At 34.7% G+C, this 8326-nt stretch overlaps 1 long non-coding RNA gene across 1 annotated transcript; it reads left to right on the top strand.

Moving 5' to 3' along the window:
• Nucleotides 1-588: 588 nt before the first annotated feature.
• LOC122553677 lies at nucleotides 589-4511 on the top strand. Its single transcript, XR_006312789.1, has 3 exons — nucleotides 589-774; nucleotides 1043-1109; nucleotides 1608-4511. It is a non-coding gene; the product is annotated as an uncharacterized LOC122553677 (long non-coding RNA).
• The last annotated feature ends 3815 nt before the right edge of the window (nucleotides 4512-8326 follow it).

Here is an 8326-nt window from a genome sequence, read left to right as displayed (position 1 = left end):
TTAGTGAAAGAATTGCACTACTCAAGGTAGGAACAGTATTGACAAGCTTCAAGTATGAATTTATATTCTGATGACTACTTGCACTTCTAAACGTTCTATAAAACACTCTGAATTATACTTTAACTTAAATCAGCTAATGGCGTTCTTATGAAAGGCAGTACATTTGCTGCGGTGCGCTGCTGTACTCCAGGAAAATGTCTTCTATTTTTAGACGTGATTGAAATACAAGGCAAATGTTGTTTTAAAATTATATGACCTATCATTTGCGATTATCTGTGTAGAAAATTAGCACAATACAGGGTACAATAGTACGGATACCTTTTAGGAGAGATAATGATTTTGAAAACAAATGCGAAAAATTGCAATTTAAATACTTTGTATCTTTCCTATGTACGAATAGAACATTGAAGTGGAGGAATAAAACTGCAGTACAACGGTGCTCAGGCGAAGTATAATTAATTTGCAGAACTAAATGATGAAACTAAAGTTACACTTCATTTAAAATTTATTTTCCAGCGGTATCCACGTTTACCCGTAACAATAGATGTGAATAAGACAATGCATTCAAGTTCAGTTTTGTAATTCGGATGCTTTCTTTGTGATCATCATTTTTTTTTCTTGCAGTTTCTTTTATTTCCAAAGGAACGCTCTGAAGTGATGTAGCGCTTTTAGTTTGTTACTGAGCGATAGACCGTGGATTCAGAAAGAAAATTATTATCCGTCATCATGGCCAACCGACATCCTCCCAGATTGCGAAGCCCGGGTATTGTTTTCGTATCCTTTATTTAAAATGTTTAAGATATCTAATTACTCTTACTTTCGTTTTAAGTTTATACATGTTACATATCTTTATATATTCGGCTTATTGCGGAAAAGCATATCCATACTTCCTTAAATTGTCAGTTTAAATTGTTTCTGAAACCATAAACAGGACAGTGAATAATTTTACATCAAATCGTGAAAATTCTTAGTTTACAATAATTATCGAAACCATACATCAGTCTGACACAGAAAAATTGTTTTTTTAAACTATCCAAAACAGAAATGGTACTACCCGCAGTGTAATCTTTACTGACTGAATAGCATTAAAATGGAATTCCGAAAATCAGGTAGGTAGGCCGCTAGATTCTCGCCAGACTTGTCAAGCAGGGCCGTTTTTGCTACAGGTAATACCGGACATTACACACATTTTTGTTGATGGATCTTATCTGGCAAATTCAAATGGATTCTGATTTTTAGCTTAATCTGTTTATATCTTTCTAACTATACTGAGATTTGATTTAAACAAATACCGAGTAGATATTGTGTACTTCTAAGATCTAAATAATTTTGTATATATCGCTTGATTAAAATAAAATATTATGATAGTTATTCTTCTTGTTTTTTACGTTTTCGTGTATAATAAAGGTTGTAGTAAAACTATACTCTGACGAAAATCTTACTAGCCGGCCACGCAGGAGACCAAATTTAACTGCAAACGATATTTTGTAAGAACAAATAGCAAAAGAGTAAAGAGAAGTACAGTTAACTTCATTACGATAAGGCCTTATGTGAATACAAATTTAAATAAACATTGACATTTGTTGTCTCTAATCTATTTATTCAAGAAAAAAAATCATTGAGTACAAATTCCAAGAATCTTCCATGCGATTATGTTGTAAACCAAGCGAGGTGAAATTACCAGTCCTCGCCGCTTCACAGCGGAGAAACGAATGTTAAAACCCGAACATTGGCGCCCAAGTGTTCCAGTCTGGATTGGAAACGAAACTGTCTAAAACTGACAACCTACAAGATAGTGTGAAAACAGACTTTAGGGAATCCAGTTTTCTTGTCGGTAGTTATGATCTGGTTTGGAGGCAGACTCCGCTGTAGAAGTGGTTTTCGTAGACACGTGTGTATGAATTTAATATTAGAACTCTACTTGTGCTTATCCAAGGCTCAACGATCAACTAGATTGAGGATTCGGTTATTGTAATCCCGCTCATATCAGTTATTGCTCATTTATGTTAAGTATCTCCTACAGAAGAAGACTCTTTATCCTTACCATCAGTGTTTCGTTTCAAATTATTTGCGTTCCATTTGAATTACGAAACGAGAAGTCGTCGAAGTTAAGCATCTCGCTACAAGTATTGGAGAGTGATACTTTGGGACGGAATTTAATTGTTAGAATGATTCCTGACGAAATTGCTGCAACTTCGGAACTAGGTTGAACATTATGCTCAATGTATAATGTACAACAGATCCTCTTTAGCACGTAGCTTCGTTAAGAATACTTTCCAAGGGAATTGCATGGCCATGTTAGAAAATGTTGCTGGCGATAACTAAACTTTATCATCCTATAAATGCACACTTGCCTATAATAAAGGTAACGGTTAATGCAATAAAATGATTGTAAATTAGCCGTCATGTTTACATCTTTCAAAACGCAGATAAACAGATAAAAGCTTATCCTTTAATCAGTATATTCGTCATTTACAAGACAATTAATAGACAAGCACAGAAAATTGCTTTTAGATCAGGGTTTCTGCAGAGGTCCAGGATCAGACATTAATTGGACTTCATATTAACGTTCCAACTTTAATAACCTGATATTGAAAATACGCAAATAATCTCAATGGTTGGGTATTCGCTTTATTAATATTAGAATGTCCAGCTGCTGTGAAATCGCTTATTTCTTCGATAGCGCAACTGTGCAGAGATAAGTACCAGTAACTGGCCTATAACAGTCTTGAATAGTGCCGAGCTATTTCTCTGATCCTACACCGTAAGTCCATCAGCAGATAAAATGTTCGAACACAATCAATGGTAGTCAAATTTGTATAATGATTGCAGCAGTGACAAACAACTCAAAACTCATGATTTATCATTTTTTTTCCCCTGCGGAGACATGTCGTTCCCATTTGTTCACTTCAATAAGGCGTTTCTATGCAAGTCATTGAAGCCATTGTTGGAAAAATCAGTAGCAAGACCCAGACGTGGAAGAGCACGACTCTCTGGGTTCTGTTTGGGCAATTTACAATGGCAATGTAATTATCTAGCAGAGACACTCACAAATGGCAAAAGTTGGAAAATAGATCGACCCCACTCAGATAAGAAGGCCGGGTTGCACAGGTCTTCAGCCAGCTTCTTTTCAGTGCGGGGTTTCAGAAGACTGCCACGGCTGATTCGGATTCAGTACACATAATCAGTTTGTGTCTTATTTCCATTTGAAAACAGGCACATTTGCAATCATGAAAGCTCTGGATGGTGAATGATTCAGAATGAATACAGAATAGAAAGTCGTGATAGGCGTTGGGAACATATACTTAAGGTTCTATAACTAAAAATATCCACATGTCTCACTCTGCCTCCAAGACGATAACATAGAAACCTTTATGAATTTCGTCTTTTAATACGAGTTAGTTGTAAGCTCTTGGATACCACATTCAACCCTACTCCTCTAAAGGCTACTTTTTTCACATATATCATTGTACCTCCACATTGTTAGCTTCATAGCAGTCTCCAAATTGTTAATAAGAACTGCAGTTCCATTTGCCTGGTACAGTATGTTAACTACTAGCTGATTCGAGGTTTACTTGGATGCGTCAGACCTTCATTATACCTGTTAACACATTTCAATTTTAAGTAATTGGTTAACGAACTTAAAGTAGCAATAGATTGTAGAATACAGAGTTTAAAATTAATTAAAATAAAACGCTATTCATTTATAAGACGGAAGATTTTTTTGTTAATTCAATATAAACTCGTTAGTATTTTCAAATTATATGGACAGATTGGGCGGAAATGCATATTTTAGTCTGAGGAGCATATTTCACAAATCTGGAGCACCACGCTTTGTCCGGTGTACAAGAACCCTTTACACTGAAGTGTCAATTAACAAATATGGTTCCTTTCCTGCAATAAAAAACTGGACGACTTGCATCGCATTTTCCGTTTATTCAGTTTAAAAGTGCTAAAGCAAAACCAAGCCTTAAAAAAAATCCACATTTCGCAACGTCTTGCCGTCGTAGCACAGCGGCCCATGATAAGTTCCTGTTCAAATTCTAACCGAGCCTGGCGAACTTTTTAAACACAGGCAACAACAAAAATGCGTTATTTTATTTTGGGGGTGGATTAGGAAGTATTTTTTTCTTTCGTTCTTAAATGAATTGGTGCCGTGAAAGTGATTAAATACTTTTTGCAGCTTTTTAATACTTTCACCGTAACTGTAGCCTCTGGTTCGCCACGTATCCGACCATCGAGCGTGCAAGGTGCTCTATAATTGCTCACTTAGATGCTGGAGAGAAGCACGACCAGCATTTTTACCATACAGTCGCTATATCATACCATACACTATACCACAATTATTGATAATCTTTCTAAAAATATAAATACGTTCAGAATGTAATGATTGGGCGTAGTGCTTTTCTGTTTAACCGTGTTCAGCATGCGTTTCCGCGCAAAAATTGATACATTCTTTTCATTTATTGGAAATGCGTTCCACCTTTTGGTAAAATGGCAGCGTTTATCAAACATTGACACTCACACCGAAGTTGTGATTTTGTCAGGTCGTTCACTAACATGTCCATAAAAGATCTATTTCTATATTTTTCTAATGGTATCTTAACAGCAGTTGATGATTGAGAAATGATTGCTTTTCCATTAGGCGTTGGCACATTTTTGCTCAAGCTTTGTAGAATGACCACGGATTATATTTGCATCTCTTTAGACTCTCTGTGTGGTCTTTGTGGATAGCTTGTAACTGTTGGAAATTACTTATGGGAAGCGTGCGTGCCATCATCTCTGTCTCTCCTTCAGCGACGATGTGGAAAACTCAAGATGGCCTGCAGATAAATCGCATATCCAGCTTTTGCTTCAAATATGTCCGAAAATGAAAGCAATTAGAGAATATTTTCGCCGTAGTTGTAATTCATGCAAACTGCTCAGTCCTTAATCATTGCAAGTTTACGAAGTTACAAAATACTTCAAGACAATGTACCAGAAGTGTCTTTACTGCACCTTCTTGCTTGAATGGTGAACACATGACCAGGATTAGAAAATCCAAGATTAGAAAATTAACAAGCAATATGTTATTGAAATGCGCGTTTCTTTAAAACCACACCAAATAAGTTTAGTGGCATTTTTGAGCTTATTCTGACTAGTTAAACTAACAAGCAATATGTTATTGAAATGCGTGTTTCTTTAAAACCACACCAAATAAGTTTAGTGGCATTTTTGAGTTTATTCTGACTAGTTTATTAGGTAATTATATTGGTTCTATCTTAAACTGTTTGTAATAAAGAAAACATTATTCAATATACCGAAAATTTGTCGTGAAATATCAATTGTTCTTCAATTAATTAAACAGAAAACTGACAAAACAAAAGTAATAATCATAATTAATTAAAACAACTCCACAGATAGTTGAAGGAATTCATTTATATTAAAACAGATACTTTAATATTTCTTTCCTACTAATTTTTAGCGCGACTACAGGTTTTGAAAATAGGCAAAAATGACTTCCTGACCAATTTATGCTATTTTTAAAGAATGGACAAACAAATCGCACGGAAGCTATTAAAATGTACACTGATTGGGACGATTCATTTAGGAAATTTGGCATTGAATATGTTTCCTCTTTTTTCTAATTCCATGCGAAATTATACAATGGGCACATAATTTATTTGCCGTTGATGTCACTAAATGAAGGAATGACCACTTTAAGAAGAAATTAACATTGAGTTTGGAAGTGACTAATATATGTTGATATTGTGCTTTTCTAAAATTTTAAATAGAGGAAACTTGAAAAAGCTACTCACCAAGAAAACAGAATAAAACTTGTCAATTTGAAATATTTTACAAAATAATATGTAAATTTAAAATAAATACATTTGTACACAAGAGGAGATTCAATTCCAGAAAAAAATGAATGTATTTTTGCCTTGACTGAACAAATAATGAAAAATGTTTGACAATGGCAAGTGATTTACTCAATGTACGAACAATAACGGTTCATTAAGATATCACCATTGATGTGTCAGCTGTAAAATAGTTTACATTTTCCACCGTCACTTGTATTTGATTGTTCGAAATATTCCAAGGTGCAACCTTGCAACAGTTCTTACATAAAAGTGAGAAAGTTTAGTGACTGCAACAGTCACGGCCATTAATAGTCTTAAATTTTGCATAAGAGTTTCAGGAACAATTATCAGAAATGAGGCCGACGCGCGTAAGTATCACTCCAATATTCCAATAAGCGTATCAATGGAAGCAAATTATATTTCAATCAAATTCCACCTACAAAACAGAGAAGACAGGTGGCTCCATTAGCACAAAACGCGTCATAAGTTTATGAGGAGTCATTAGGTTCATAACTTGATATTCTCGGAAAGCGCTCTCGTTCATTTTTATCGCCATCATTGACGATCACATACAAATCATAATGTTATCTCGCCTTATCTATTTGGCGTTCTTCAAGCCAACATCGAATGTCAGATTATAGTTATGCTGTATAAATACGACATACTGTTGAACTTCGTGGTTTATAATTCTAATTTGGGCAAATCTAATTAAATCCCAGGATAATTTTGCATGCTTCCGCTATCTCAGCTTGTCCTGTTGTATGTATTTTTTCAGGTATTTCAATTCATGGGAAGTTCAGATACAGTTTGCTAACGGTATGTTATTTTAGTTCTAGAAGTAGTATTCATAAAAATATATATATACGGTACAAACTTTTAAGTTACCGGATGAAGTATTGAATCAGAGAAAAGTACTTTCAGTCATTTCATTATTAAATGGAATTACCATTTTTGACCATAGCGTATAATTACGTATAGCCAATGCCAGTTTGTACATCTCGAATTAAAATACTCTGTGTGACTCTGGTTAATGTAACATTAAAACAATGCCCTGGGGTTCTAAACGGAAATTTTACCCAGATATATATCCTAGTATATTTAAACAAAGCGAATTTTCTATTAGTTCTTCAGTTTTTCAGACATCCAACGTTTTGTTGCAAATTTTGGGACGAATATATTATTTTAGTTTCCAAGTAAATGTAATCTTCATCAAGAAAGGCTCATTGCTGTACCACGGTAACTCTATTCTGCAAAGAAGAATTTACAGGAGTAATCATTTCACACTTCAACAGATATGTAACTAATGCACATGCAAAACGATTGCATTATTTTAAATAACTAAGTATATTTTTATGTAAAGTCGCGAGTAATTGGTTTAAATAAGATTTGAAATAAATACTTTAAAATTACAGCAAATCATAAACATTTGATAATATACAATAATAAGCTCAGTAAAATCTTCCAGAAAAATATAGAAAGATGATGATACCTGCACATAGATTGAAGATGCATTAATTCGTACCTTAAAAATACATTTTGATTATAACTGTTGCATGTCAAGCAGAGATAAATTAAGTGTTAACATAGGTTTCGGCGTTGTGTGGGCAAGACATTAAAAGATTTGCATCGCTTTCGATTTTAGAATGAAAACAAAATATCTTGACGCCTTTTTAAGCGTTTTCAAAATTGCAGTGATGTAAACTTTAAAATAACAATTAGAATATTCTCTTCGGTTATTATGGTTATAAATGATATGTTTCCATTACTGAAGATATACCAATTGCCTCGGCATAAAGAATAAAGCCTGAAGGCTTTCTACAGTAAATATAATGTTATAGGACATGTATGAATGTTCTCATACTTTCGCAAGATTTAACACTGAAAAGGTAAAACCAAAACATTTCTCATGATTTTAATAAAATATATGTCATATATTCAAGAAAAGAATAGTTTGGATTTATACATTTCCCTTTGCAACTTGTCCAGTTGTGACTGAATAGGTCGAACGTAATTATGCTGAAGCCAGTTGGATTCCAAAACTTTATGGAGAAAGGTGAGATGTTTCTGTAGTAAAAGGCGGTGAAATGTTGGGGAGAAATGGGAGGTCAGATTTTCTTTTAGGAAATTGATTATAGACAGAATCATATAGGGACCTAGTTGTGATAAAATAAAGAGGACATACCAAATCAAAGTGCACATTACAGTGAATTTGTGATGCAGAAACTTCTTAAACCCTGCCAAGTGCAAAGACTGAAGGAGAGATCGTCTTGGACTTCATCTCTGTCTTCATTGACTGTATCCACCACACCCAACAGCCAGCACACTCACTGCGCCTGCTCCCAGTAGCGTCCACACACACGCTAGTCAGAGCAATATGAGCAGGGACAGCACATGGTATCGCCTGACACTTTCCTCTGAGTTTACTGCAGTCTTTGTTGCTGAAGGCGGAACGTGGACAAGTCGGCGGTTGTCATAGTGAGTTGATT

This window comes from Chiloscyllium plagiosum, chromosome 10 (genome assembly GCF_004010195.1).
Source record: "Chiloscyllium plagiosum isolate BGI_BamShark_2017 chromosome 10, ASM401019v2, whole genome shotgun sequence".
NCBI classification, from domain to species: Eukaryota; Metazoa; Chordata; class Chondrichthyes; order Orectolobiformes; family Hemiscylliidae; genus Chiloscyllium; species Chiloscyllium plagiosum.
The sequence above is the reverse complement of the archived record's forward strand: the minus strand, read 5'-3'. Positions and strand labels throughout refer to the sequence as shown.